The sequence below is a fragment of the Egretta garzetta genome, unplaced genomic scaffold (assembly GCF_000687185.1).
Source record: "Egretta garzetta isolate BGI_Z169 unplaced genomic scaffold, ASM68718v1 scaffold250, whole genome shotgun sequence".
NCBI classification, from domain to species: domain Eukaryota; kingdom Metazoa; phylum Chordata; class Aves; order Pelecaniformes; family Ardeidae; genus Egretta; species Egretta garzetta.
In genome coordinates this window covers 501,122-514,849 of record NW_009258294.1, presented here as the reverse complement: position 1 = coordinate 514,849, position 13,728 = coordinate 501,122, and positions in this window count along the sequence as shown.

Below are 13,728 nucleotides of genomic sequence, written 5' to 3'. Positions count from 1 at the left end.
GTTGGAGCAGGTCCAGAGGAGGGCCACAAAAATGATCCCAGGGCTGGAGCACCTCTCCTATGAGGACAGGCTGAGAGAGTTGGAGTTGTTCATCCTGGAGAAGAGAAGGCTGCGGGGAGACCTGATTGTGGCCTTTCAGTGCCTAAAGGGGGCCTATAGGAAAGATTGGGAAAATCTTTTTAGTGGGGCCAGCTGTGACAGGACAAGGGGTAATGGTTTTAAACTAAAACAGGGTAAGTTTAGACTAGATATAAGGAAGAAGTTCTTTACAATGAGGGTGGTGAAACACTGGAACGGGTTGCCCAGAGAGGTAGTAGAGGCCCCATCCCTGGAAACATTCAAGGCCATGTTGGACGGGGCTCTGAGCAACCTGATCTAGTTAGCGGTGTCCCTGCTCACTGCAGGGGGTTGGACTAGATGACCTCTAGGGGTCCTTTCCAACCCAAAACATTCTATGATTCTATGATTCTACAGAAGAGTGCATGCTCCAAATAGATGCTCAAATGTACTTGATGGGATGTATTAGTATAAAGAAAAAGAGGAGGGAAATAGTGACTGACAGAGAGAAGCAAACAATGTAGTAGGGGTGACAGATGTAGGAAATGGGATATAGTGTTGCAGTAAGCATCCTATAGTACTCTTTTGGCCCAAGACTAACAGTATTAAGAGTATTAATCTGGGGGAAGAAGATGGGGAGGGAACTGCACCCCTAAGTTAATTGTAGCACTGGTGAAGTAAACCGATGAGAATAAACCAGTAAGATTTCTAAAACACACGTGCAAGTCCTGATGTTGGGCTGCACCCAGATACTGTGCTTCCCAAAAATTAGCTTGATAATGAAACATGACATTCTATGCATTTCAAAGGCTGAGCCAAACAGAAGCTGAGTGTTTTCACAGTGTACAGTGTCGCCTTTTGGTATCTGCACCTAAATGTGGTGGGCAGTGGGTGGCCTTTGTGTTGAATGCAGTGTATTCCGCCCAGCACAGCTTAGGTCAATCCAACAGCTTTGCTCCTAGTGAGATGAGATTGCATTTCTTTTATGTGCACCCCCCCCCCTTCATGCAAAACACCACACACTTGCTTCCATCATTTCTCTTGCATCACCTCTGGAGCTTACTAGATGCCCCCAAGTGAGCAGACTCAGCTTATTAATCAAGTGATTAAAAAGAAAAAAGATGATTTTCTGATAGATCAGGAGACTGAATCAGTACATAGAAGGGTTCTTTCAGTGCAGAGAGATGTCACAAAGCACTGGGTACCTGTTGTGAACAGAATAGTATGCGAGATCTCTCACTTCCAATAGTGATCAGTTCAAGCCTTCACTAGTCATGGGGTTCTCACTGTCCATTAGTTCTCATCTGCATCCCTTTATTAGCACATTATTTGTCTCTCTAACTCTTTTTACGAAGTCTAAACATAAATTTTAAAATAGCATTTTTCTGAACAATTTCTCTTCACATTAAAGGAGTTAAACTGCTTGAACAATATGGGAGATACTGTTAAGAAATCTGGTTAATGAAAAGAGTCTCACACCCTACAACCATGACGGGATAAAGGGAAGCTAAGTCCTGTTATACTTGTAGGCTGTGCTTCTCTGCTTTCCAGTTTAAAAGGCGTTCTGGGAATTCCTACATTCTTTAGAAAAAGTACTGCTAACAGTATCCAGCTGTAGATGGAAATACCTTTTTTCTCTTCCTTTTTTGGTGTTCTTGCTGAGACATGTCACATGAATACACTTTGAATTTATATGGAAATTAAATGAGCTGCTGTGAGCTTCCCATCTTCCCTAACATCCTACAACCCCAGCATTCTTAGTCTCCCTGTCAAATTTCTGTAAACACTCCTACGTAATAACTGCTACTGTACCCTGCAACATAGCTGCTTATTTGCAGTTGCATCCACACAAAGAACTTGATAAGCCAAAGGGGAAAAAAAAAAAAAAAAAGGAAAAAGAAAAAAAAAAAAGGAAGGCAGGCTTACAGAGATGGGGCACTGGTAACATTCAGTATACTTTGTGAGACCTCGTAAGACTTAATCAAATTATTCAAGGATCTTGCCCCAGCATTTCCAGAAGGGACTGCATTCCCCCTTCCAAGGCAAAATGAAATACAGGTTTGGTCTGGCAGCTATGGCAACCAGCACTCGTGAGTGTCACTGTTGGACACTCATCAGATTTATAGCATTCATCAGACTACACTAATTGGCAGTGTAAGTGCAAATGGCAAGACACGTGGTTTATAGTTTATGAAGCTGTGAAATGGTCTACTCCAGTGTGTTGGCATGAACCTGCCTTATGTATTTCTATTCCTTTTGGGGTAGGAGGAATGCTGCAAAAAACATTCTTGAATGGCTCATACTTGTTTTCATATATGTTGTAAGTAAGAGTTTTCAGGTAAATTTGCAGATAGTTTTACAAAGAATGAAATTCAAGTGATTGAGGACCTCACTCTAGCGAAATAAACACTCCTGGACAATAAAGTCCATTTTCCCCACTCCAGCCAAAACTATTGAAAGGCATTTCAGGCATTTTAGGTTACTTTCTATGTAAGTTTTTCAGTAAATGGAAATCCTAACACTAAGGCTGCAGTTTCAATAGAGAACATGTGTGGATCTAACAGCTCATTACTGCTGCTTCTCCTGCTCTCGCTTTGAGACACTCCCACCACTTACTGTACTTCTTTGTTAGCTGATCGAACTCATTAACTAAGGAGAAAACTAATCCAGAAGAAGAAAGACGGTTTCCTGTGGGATTAGTGAGATGAAATGGTTCAACATTGAAGGAAGGAGGAGGAAACTTAAAAATGAGAACAGGAGGAGAAGAGATGGAAAAAATATAAGGAAAGGTGAAGTTTCCTCTCTCTTGACAACAGTGAGATACTGCAGTGCTAGGGACAGGGCTATTTTTGTGTCTTATCAACAAATAGCTTACAGTTAACTTCAAAAATAAATGTATAATGCTGAATTACATATCAACACAATATTATGGTACAAGTAGGACACTGAAGCTAATTTTCCCAAATAACAGAGCACTAGTGAAATCTAATACCACAAGTAGGAGAAGAGGAAGATAGTAACCCTAACGAGTCTTGCTTATTATAAGAAGGGTTTTTAAAAGCAAAGATTACAGGTATTTCTACAGAGACCCATGTGCATTAAAATTCATGCCTATGGCTTTGAATAAAAGAAGGTGGCTTAATCAGTGCCATTGTTTTGATCCACAGAATTAGAATATAAAAATGGGAGCTAGTAAGTAGTTTGTATGTAAAGATGTATAAAACCAGAGGATGAAATGTAAATAAAAAGTGCTTAGTTGTGCTCAGTGAGGTCTCAGACTGGTGTTTCTACGTAAAAGACAGAGGAAAGAAGATAAATGTGATTAAGCAAAGGAAATAACAGCAAGGGGAAAGCTGCTCTAAAAAAAAAATTTGAAGAAAACAAAAGGTAAATGGAGACAGCAGAGCAGAACCGAGCAACCAAAAGAAGCAGGAAAAGGAAGGGTACATAAGGGAAAAAAAATGAAAGAACTAAGACAAGGGTACTTATAATTTGTAAACTCTCTGAAATGCATTCACTTTCCCAGCTCAAGCATGGAAGGCAAGTTTTTGAAATCATTTGATTTCTAGGATCCTGCCTGCTGCCACATGGTGTAGCTGCTGGTTGCAAGCCTGAACAGAGTTTGGAGAATGGAGCACAAATCTGCTATTCCTGCACAAAAGTGCTAATTATAAGAAAAGGTTTACATTACAGCAAGTAACTTTCTTCCCTGTTTGGCAGAATTTATGTCAGAAGGAAGAAGGATTTGAAATTTTTTTTTGAGTATCCTTCCTGTTATCTTGGGTAGAAATGTACAAATATTAAATCCCTTTCTTGCCTAGTTGATTTGTTCACCTCTTCCCATTATCTGTTTGTAACTCATGGCAATTTTTAATGCTTTTTCTGGCTGTTTATTTTCTGTTATCTGAAGCTCAGCAAACTTCTAAGTATAATCAATTCCATTTCATAGGTACCAAAAGTTATGATCACTGGTAGAACAAAATGCCACCTTTAAGAAAAAATTGAAAAGTTTTGATCTTGCAGAGTTAGACAACAGTATACTCTGATAGCAACCTCTCCTGAGTTGTGAGAAGCTGGAACACTTTTGTTTCATTGGGCTCTAGAACCAACCCTTGGACTGCTTAACTGATCTAGAAGGCTAAAGGACAACATAACCATTTCCATTACAGAAGAAAATAAAGGTATAAAAGCATGAGAAACAAGTTGTACTTGGCACACGAGACCATCATGGGAAAGGAGATACTCAGCTTCTTATTTTTTATTTGTGGGGACAAAAAAAATAGGTTGGTAACTATCTACAAAGAGAAAAATATTCTATTCCCTATCAAGTAAAAAGCAGTGATAGTGTGTATTGTACTTTAATTAATACGGGAGTGTTAAAATAGGATATGAGTTATTGGAAAAAGCACCTGAGCTATGGGAGATAGGATAGTAATGATTTCATTTTACAGAGATTTTTGTGGAGTAGAGAGGTAATAGAAAGGCACTTTGCTAATAAATAGAAATATCTATACTCCCTACTAAATACCAATTCTGTATCTATTTAACTAAAAAATCGAGTAATTCAACAGTCCTGGATAAACCAAAAGCACAAAATATTGGCTACATTTCAGAAAAATATTGACCAAGTTTGAAAGACAGTTAGTATTAAAATAGTGCTTTTCATTGTTGTTATTTCTAAAAACGGCTATGAAACAAATGTTTCTCACGCTGTTTATTGTTATTTTTAAAACTGGCATCGGATCCATTAGAACTTCGTGAAATATTTGTATATATCTCTGAATCAATGCAAAATGACACTCAAATTTAACATTCTGTTCTTTCACAAGCCCAAGCACATGCTGGTGATATTTACTTGTGTTAAGTTTTCTGTTAAGTACAATCATGTGACTGAGTATGTTGGCCTCTGTTGGGTCTTTCTTAAGCAAAAAAAGCTTATGAAGAATCTTATCCATGAAAACTGGAGAAAAAAATACCAGTTTTATATTATTTACTAGTGAATAATTTATTTCATATTTTATAGGCCAGCAAATAAATTTATGCAAATGGACTAAGGTACCCACAGTGAGAGTTGTGAAATATTTTGTGTACTTATTAAGGATGCCTCTGCATTGACTTTTGAACAGAACTAAAACCTCAGATGAGTAAAATTATTTTAGAAGAAAACAGAATCCTTAAAATTGTGATTCTCAGATTTTTGTAGTTGAATGGGCTGTTGTAAATTCTTCTTTTTTCACTGGACCACCATCTATTTTATTGAACCTTTAATTGTTGTGTTCATAAATTTTACTATTCATTTAAGTTTTCACAGATCAACTACTCTTGCTTTGCAGATCAATTATACTGCTTTAAAGGCTCTTAGCTCTGTGCAAATATTTCAGGTCTCTTCATCCACTGTGCATTCAATTTCTTCTATTGTTTTCTGGTTAGTAATTAATGATATGTTCAGGCTAGGTCATAAACAAAAGTTCTTAGAGAAATAAGACAAGTACTTGTTACTGGTCAGAAACTTAAAATGGTAGGTAATCATTTTTCGGGTTCTGCTATCTGCTTCTTAATAATGGGTGACCTGTGTTTAATTCTTTGGTTATTTCCTATGTGACTAAAGGAGTTAATACAACGAGATATGACCAGGCAAGCAGAAAGAATCTATTCTTTGTATTTCATTGCCACTATTGCTTTTTATTACTTTAAGGGCTTTTGAGTACTAAGTCCCATTTAACAGTGCATATTATGTACCTTGATTAAAAATTGCTTAGGCAAGAAGGTACAGACTGTATTAGTCAATGCTCCTTGCCCAGTGTTCTCCCTACAAATGAGCTTAGACTGTTTCTTTGGAAAGACAAATTTGTGTCTTTTAATTATATCCTTGAGTTGATCAACAGAGGGCAAGTGTTCTGCTGAAGCAGTAAGGAGGATCATGGGGTTTTGTTTCTGGAAGCTCTGTATGATCACATGGCAGAGGTTACTGTGGTGGCACACTGTTTTAAAAAGCAGCTGTGATTCAGATGAGGAAGTGCGATTGTGCTCTTTTCCTCTGCAAAATTTTCAGAGGCTCTGTTTCTGGTTTATGTTAACCATAATCAAGTAAAAAGTAAAGGTGAGTTGATCTTATTATTTATTTCAGCTTTTTAAAAAGATTGCCAAAGGCAGAGTTGCATAATGCCATTTTGCAATTGGTAAACGTAAGCACAGAGAAGATGATACATTTTAAATATTTGCACTTAGGCAGGCTAATACATTAGCACTGTTAGAAGATAGTGATCTCTAATGTTCTCATCAGTACAGTAACAAATTAACAGACTGCTCTCAATTAACTCAGTGTCCATTGGAAAATCAAGATACACGTTTCAGATTAATCCAAGGGTAACAGGTATTAAGGTCTATAAGAGCAGGTGTAATATGAAACTATATAATTTTCAGATGCTAGCGCTATGGAAATTCCAACTTCTTCTTGCTTCTCTTCATCTACTAGTTAACATTTTGTCATGTCATTCTTTGAGATCGTGGCTTTAATGAGTAAATTATACGAGATATCCAGTCCTTTCTATGTCATCATTACATTAAAATACAGCAAAGGAATTGTTAGTAGCATCTGAGATTTCTCAGCTTCCCCCATCATTGCATACATAATACAGATTATGGCCTATCCACTATATTTTACATCCAAACAAAATGAAACACTGAAAATCATGGAATGATCATTTAGGATTTCCCTTGCAGTTTTAATCTAGTCTCTAGACATATGCATTACAATACATTTCTAGAATATTTAAAGTCACTGTTGTCTCCCTAGGACATACGTTATTTAGCACATAGGTAGTTAACTCAATTTTTTTTTTTCTCAGTGCTACTGTTATTCCTAACTCCCCATCAGTTATTTTCTCTTATTCTTCACCACTGGTCAGTCCTGTCTCAACCTGTGCTCTCACTGGTTGCTTATTCCATCACCTTCCTTCCACATAAACCATACTGACAGTCACCAGCATTTCCTATTGACTGGGCCTGTAAAGTAGATATCCCAAGTTGCATTTTCCAGCTTCCTCATGCAGTCTGCCATTCCAGCTGATTCCCAAAGTCTGAGCATTGTTCCCTCTCCACCTTGAGTCAGGATTTTGCCCTACCATACTGCACTAAAAAACACATTTCTGCATTAGTTGAGGCTCATTAGCATGTAAAAGAGTCCTGTTAAGAGACAAAGTATATTAATGCAGCGCTGCACTAAACCAACATTATTGCATGGCTCTTTGGCCAGAGCTGCAGAATCATGGCTGTACAAATCATGTGCAATTCCTGAGGGATTCAGGGAGCATAAGTGAATGGTAAGTCATGGTCAGATCATGCCATCCCAAGATAAAGCATGCTTACTGTAGCTGGGTTGTTTAGAGAAGGTATGGCTGAGTCCTAAGAAGCCTCTAGTAAGTGTATGTGAACTGATCCTTTTAAAAGCTTGTATTTTAGCCATGTTTGGTAGTTTTACTTTCCTTTTTTTTTAACAGGAGCAGCAAAAAGATACCTAATACCAGAACTGGGCCATTGCAACATTTCAGGCTTTTTCTAAGTTATATGTTAACTAAGACATTATGTAACATTAAAGTATTTATTCAGTTTTGATTTCAGAGCCAGATTCGTCAGTGCTGATTCAGTTTTGGTCTACATTTAAGTGCTCACATAGTTGTGTTCATTAGGAGTTTGTAAAATATCAGATACTGATTGTAAATGTACTTCAAAAAGGCAGCAGAACCAACCTTAGCCGCTGACGGTTGGTTATCAGAAGAATCAATTCCATTTCTTTCACTCCCCTATCCTGGTTGTGCAGCTGTACTTCCTACCTTGCACTGACTGTGATATTCATCTGCTGTGATCCTTTAGCGAGCCAGATCTCTGGGATCTGAGATCTTTTTTTGAAAGAAAATTCAAGGTTTTTTCTGAAGCTGTCATCTCAGCAGTGTGCATTGGTGTGCCATCTGAAGTACCAACAAAGGTTATAATCCCACTTCCCATGTAAAAATAACAAAATAAATCCCCATGCATATGCAAAAGTGAGTCTTCTGGAAAACAACCTTTTAGGCTTCCTGAATTTTCAAAATCTACATGCTCCGTTTCATAATACCTTTAATTCCTATATAAGAAAAAGAGAGGACAGATGTTTGTGTCCTAAAGAGTGTCTCAGCACCTTGTCGTCATGATACACCTGTTAGGGTCAGCAGTGTACAGTTCTCCCTGTGCCACAGAGAACTTTTTTATTGCCTAATAAAACTAGATTGGGCAAGAGAAATTCTTGCAATGCAATGTCTATTACATAGGTATTCGTAATAGATAACACCTACTGATATAAAGTATTTGCATAGGCAATGCTCTAATCATATAGCAATATTCAGCATTTAAAAGCCAATGGACACAAATAATGTGATAAGAGGCTTAACGTATCCAGTATTAAGTAACTAAATTTGCATTCAAGGTCTATCAAGCTTACCTTTGAACCAAGCTAAAAAAGAGCAAGTGACAAAAATAAAGACCAGAAAATCACCCACTCAGCAGCAAATATTTCTGACTTTGTAAGAAACTCAGAGTAGATACTCCTGGCCTTCTCCCTTGGAAGGTTTACAGAGGACAGTGGTAGCTGTTTGTAAGGATTGACAGTAGATTTTGACAAATACATGTGCTAGAAATGGCAGTGATGATAAGGAAAAAAAAAACCCAAACGCGTATTCAATAGTAATCCTGGAGTTTTCAGGAAGGAGGCTTGTTTGCCATGGAGACACGGCAGCAGCTGCCCTACTTGGCCACCACAGAGGTGTTGGCTGGCTGGGTTAGTCACAGCATGAGGGAGCAAGGTGGCAGATGGAGAACAAACGGGTGATGTCTGGAGTTAATTCCCTTTATCTCCTCGGTGGATATCCCCAACTCCAAATATAGAGGGAGGTGGAGCAGGAAAAATGTTTAGCTTGTGTTGAAGGGTTAAAACACTTTCCTGGCCAGACAATTGGAACCATTCAGGAGTTCTTAAAATAATCTAAAAGCCTGTGGTCAAAGCCAGCTTACAGAGACTCCTTACCCAACCACACAGTTGTTTCAGTTGTTACAGAAGAAAGCCAGGGCCCCAAGTGCACCTGTGGGACCTATTGGCCCTGACCAGCCTCACCCAGGACACCCACACACTACCCATGAACCTAGGGTCTCCATTTCACCTCAGCCCCAGGTCCTCAGCTATCTTGCCAGACAGAGTGCTGGTCTCCAGACTAGCCCAGCCTTGCTGTCTGGGTGGACCTCAAACCTACACAGTAGCTAGCCTGTCTCACGGATAGGTCCCTCAGATGTCCATTGTCCGCTGTGTCCAGCCCTGTCTGCTGAATAAACTTCAGATTCCAGCTGAAACCTTGTCTCTAGTCCTATCTCTGTTTTGCTCCTGCCAGGAGTCCCTGGATGGACCTGGTTCATCACTTGCCAGGGGACCGTCAATGGATCCTACTACCAGCACCTGGCTCACCCTGCTATGACCAGATGCTGTGGGATCATGCCCTGCCAGGGACAACCCTGCCTGTTCTGGAGTCACCCTTTATTCCTGAAGCACCTGGTCTGAGGGAAGAGCAGGCCCTTGCTGCTCCCTGACAGAGGAAATGGAGAAACCACACTAACACCTAGTACCTTAAAAACCTTCAGACACTTGCCTTCTTCAGCCATTTGCCCACAAAACAAATGCCGTTGGAAGGACTTTGCTTCAAGGTTAATATTCAAGGATACTTAGATGTTCCTATCTTCTACATGTCTCTTCTTCTGAAGTCTTAGGGATTTTTTTAATGTCTTTTCCTTCTCCTTTCCTTCCTTTCTTCACAGCCCTGTACTTCCTTATCAGACCTCTCCGCGTCATTCTTCCTTGTCAAAAAGATCATACTAGTAATTTATCTGATAAGAAAAGAAAACTGTATTTGAATATTTAAACATCAATAGGAAAGGTAGTAGAGCATATATCCACATGCATCTGTATGTGTATATCCAAGAAATATATACAGAGCAAAACAACAGTTTTGCTTGCTACATTCATTTTGAAGAGAAGAAATGCATATGATTCCATGCAATTGGTTGTACCAGTATTTAATTATTATTACTTTGGTATATGAAATATACATTCATATTTATGGTATGAAGTTGCAGAATATTCTAGCTCTGCTCTGTTGACTTGGCAAGTGTGAAACATAGCAGATTTGTTAAGGATTTTATTTCCAACACCACAACTAAAATGAAAGCCGCACCCTGAAGATGCTGAAGGTATGGATGTGTGTGTATGTGAGTAAAAACACTTCCTTGGGAGGAAGCACAGTTCAGTTTCACTGCCATTCCAGTTTATCAAATAACTGAAAACAAACAAGATTTGGAATTACATGTGTCAAGTTCTAATCAAGGTGCAGGGATGCTTCTGATTTCAGAACAAATGAAAGACTCAGGGACTGTCAGTTAAATAAGGGGCTGTCAGATAAGGAATGTACAGTCTTTTGTGGAGGATGGCAGCCCTAAACCCAAACCACTATGATCCATAAGAAATCCACCATGTCAGCTGTGTTATTTTGTGTACTAATGTATATTTTGTTTTATGATCCAGCTGTGGTCAATGAGAAAATAGTAGTGGGTGAAGACTGCAAAAATGTCTCCTGGCCCGTCGGCAGTAGCGGCTGCATTAAGTTCTTGAGGGCTACTATGGATTCAGGAATAGGTAGTTGACTGGCCATCCGCCCTCAGCACAACATTGCCTATCCTATTGCGTATTCTGATGCTTGGGTATGAAAAGAACATGTCATGAAACCATTAAGTTTAGGAACATGAAAAAAATTTCCCGGGTACATACTGCATGCAGTTCACGGAGCTCTGAAATTCTACTGGTGTAAAGGAAACAACCAAACAGGTGGCAGTTCAGCCCTCACTCTGTAAATACTGGCATATGCACATGCACTGGTGAGAAGTTATCTTCCCCCCACTAGCAGCAATTGGTAATTGCTTGTGAAAGAAGTATGATGTATTGCTAATTCACTTTAATAGTAAGTTTAGGAATAAAATAAAGTAATTCCTGGCTTGATATATTAGATAAACATCTGTATTGTTCTTTATGTAATGGCAGCCATAGTGTTTTTCAAATCTTAAGCAAAGGATCGTGTTACCAATTAAACACTTCATTAAGATGAAAAGGTGATAAAGATGTCTCAAATTAAAAGGTAGCAATGTTTACAGTACAAACCCCAAAGCAGGAACAACTGCATATTTTACCTAATTTTACCTAAGGACTAAAATATTTTATTTGATAACAAGCATATGTATAAAATATGCATAAAATATGTTTGCAATCTGTTTTCATTTACATATTTAAGGATCAGTGGTGGGAGCTGGTGTGTGTGTATATATATATATATATATATATATAAACCCTCCAAACCATTATCAGTAGAAATTCACATGATCATCAGTATTGAATTAGATACAGCTAAACTGAAAGAGACACTCTGCACATTTTGTGCCCTTGCATTTTAATATTATTTCATTATACGAAAGGCAAAGCGTTAATGAGGGTGTCCTTTACCTGGATTGACACTTAAAATAAGCCTGGCCATTAGGAGACCATTTGGTAAGCATTCCCCACCTGATCTGCTAGAGACACTTGAAAACACTGATGATAGCTAGTCATTTTCTCAGAAAAGACAGTGGAGGCGGTAATGTAAGCTGCTATAACCTTTCTGTCTATTGAGGTATTTCTACAGAAAAAATCTTGCATCAGGACAGAAGTCAGCATATGTTGGAATCAGTCTGCACTGATACCCCCATTTGAAGCTACAAGATTAGCTAGGTTATGTTGGTTTGACATCAAAGCCTTATTCACATTTGACATCAAAGCTTCATTTTCTGTTACCTCCCTTGTTCAAGATTCCTGCTTCGCTTGTTAAGGCTGTAACACAGTTTTCGGGAGGCAGAGAGTTGGCCAGCTGATCAAACACATAAACCAGGCTTGTATCCCTGCCACAGTGACTGCACATAGCCCGTTCTAAGACAAAGTCTGTGCTGAGTTTCTGAGGGAAAAAGCTTTAGCCACAGAGCGGCTTCACAAACCGCTCCCAGATGAAGCGGGCATGCCTTGACACTACTGCCATGTGCACTGGCACATCTCTCCAGTCTTCCTCCTCCCAAGCATAGTTTTCAAATTGAACCAAACCTGGGGTTAGTTCTGGAAGAGCCAGAAATGTGGATAGAAAATGCATGGTTTGGGATGTTTGAGATGCTTCTCTCTTCCCCCCAGACCTCACTTCCTGTAGCGCTACGGGCAACAATAAAACACTGGCCCCACACTGAAGAAACAGTTCCGTGGAAGTTGCCATGTCAGGTGAGCTGACTGTAATGGCTTATTTTGTGTGAAATATCATCCCAACATTACCAGCCAGAGAAAAAAGGGGTAAATTTTTAAGGAACACTTATTATTTGGACAAGTTCTGCAAGAATATTTGGACACGCTCTGCGCATTGTTTTGAAAAGCTTTGAAAGTGCTTCAAAAAGAAATTGGTTTGGGTACAAATTCGTAACAAGAATTAATTTGTCACTATCATGGTTTTATTGTATTTTTCTAATATCTCTATTCACTCTTGTTACATTATCTGAAGTTAAAAGTCATAGCAGAGTTTTAATTTCCTTCCTGTTAGTATCATGTTTATGAAGAAGCAAATTAAGGAGGAGGAAATTGAAATATAATTATCTTTGAAGAGCAATCTGCTAAAGTCAGTACTGGATTTATATAAATATATATATTTATATATTTATATATACAAGCCTATATATAAACATACAAGCCCTCGCAACAAACACCTTTGCTGTTTGAAGTGAGCTTCATCTCAGCTCAGTGTGTAATTTGGGGCTTTCTTGTTCTGAAGCCGGGAATTAAGCCATTACTCCAAATACATGCTAGTATTAAAGCTATGGGAGCCTATTCCAGCATCGTGTAGTATTCTAGGTAACTCAGATTACATCAGTGGAGTAATTCCATGTTTACTACGGCAATAGAGAGCTTGCATGAGTCAGTGATCTTTGGTGCAAAGTGAATTTATTTTTAGGTTCAGAAGTAGAGATTAGTTATCTCATTAAATTCAGAAGACAGGCAGTCAATCTGCGGTACAATTAAGATGAAATCAGCGCATCTCTTGGGAATATATTTTTTACCTTTCATTCTTACTCTATTTAAATGTGGATGCAAACACACATCCCCAGCGTTGCTACGCTTGGCTCTGTTAGTAAAGACACGAGTTTGTAACTACGCCGTTGTTATCCTCAGAGATGCAGCGCTGAAACAGAGGAAAAAAGCAGCTTCCAGTTCACCTCTCCGCTCCGCAGGACTCACACCACCAGAAATAAATACAGTAATTAAGGTGACACGCGTACACACGCACAGAGGCGCGCACACCCGCACCCGCGCAGGGTACCAGCCACAGAAGGTGGCATGTCTTCCTCCTCCAAAAGCTGGTAGCTTGAAACCACCTCCACGCTCTGCTGCAGAAACACAACAGACCGTCTTTTCCACCCCAACAAGGCTTTTGTGAGGAAAACCCTAATTTCCCAGGAACATCACCACCGGGGTCCGCCCGGGCGAGCACCGCGGGGGGAAAATGGGGCGGGGGGGGAGCACCTCCGCGCCCCGACCTC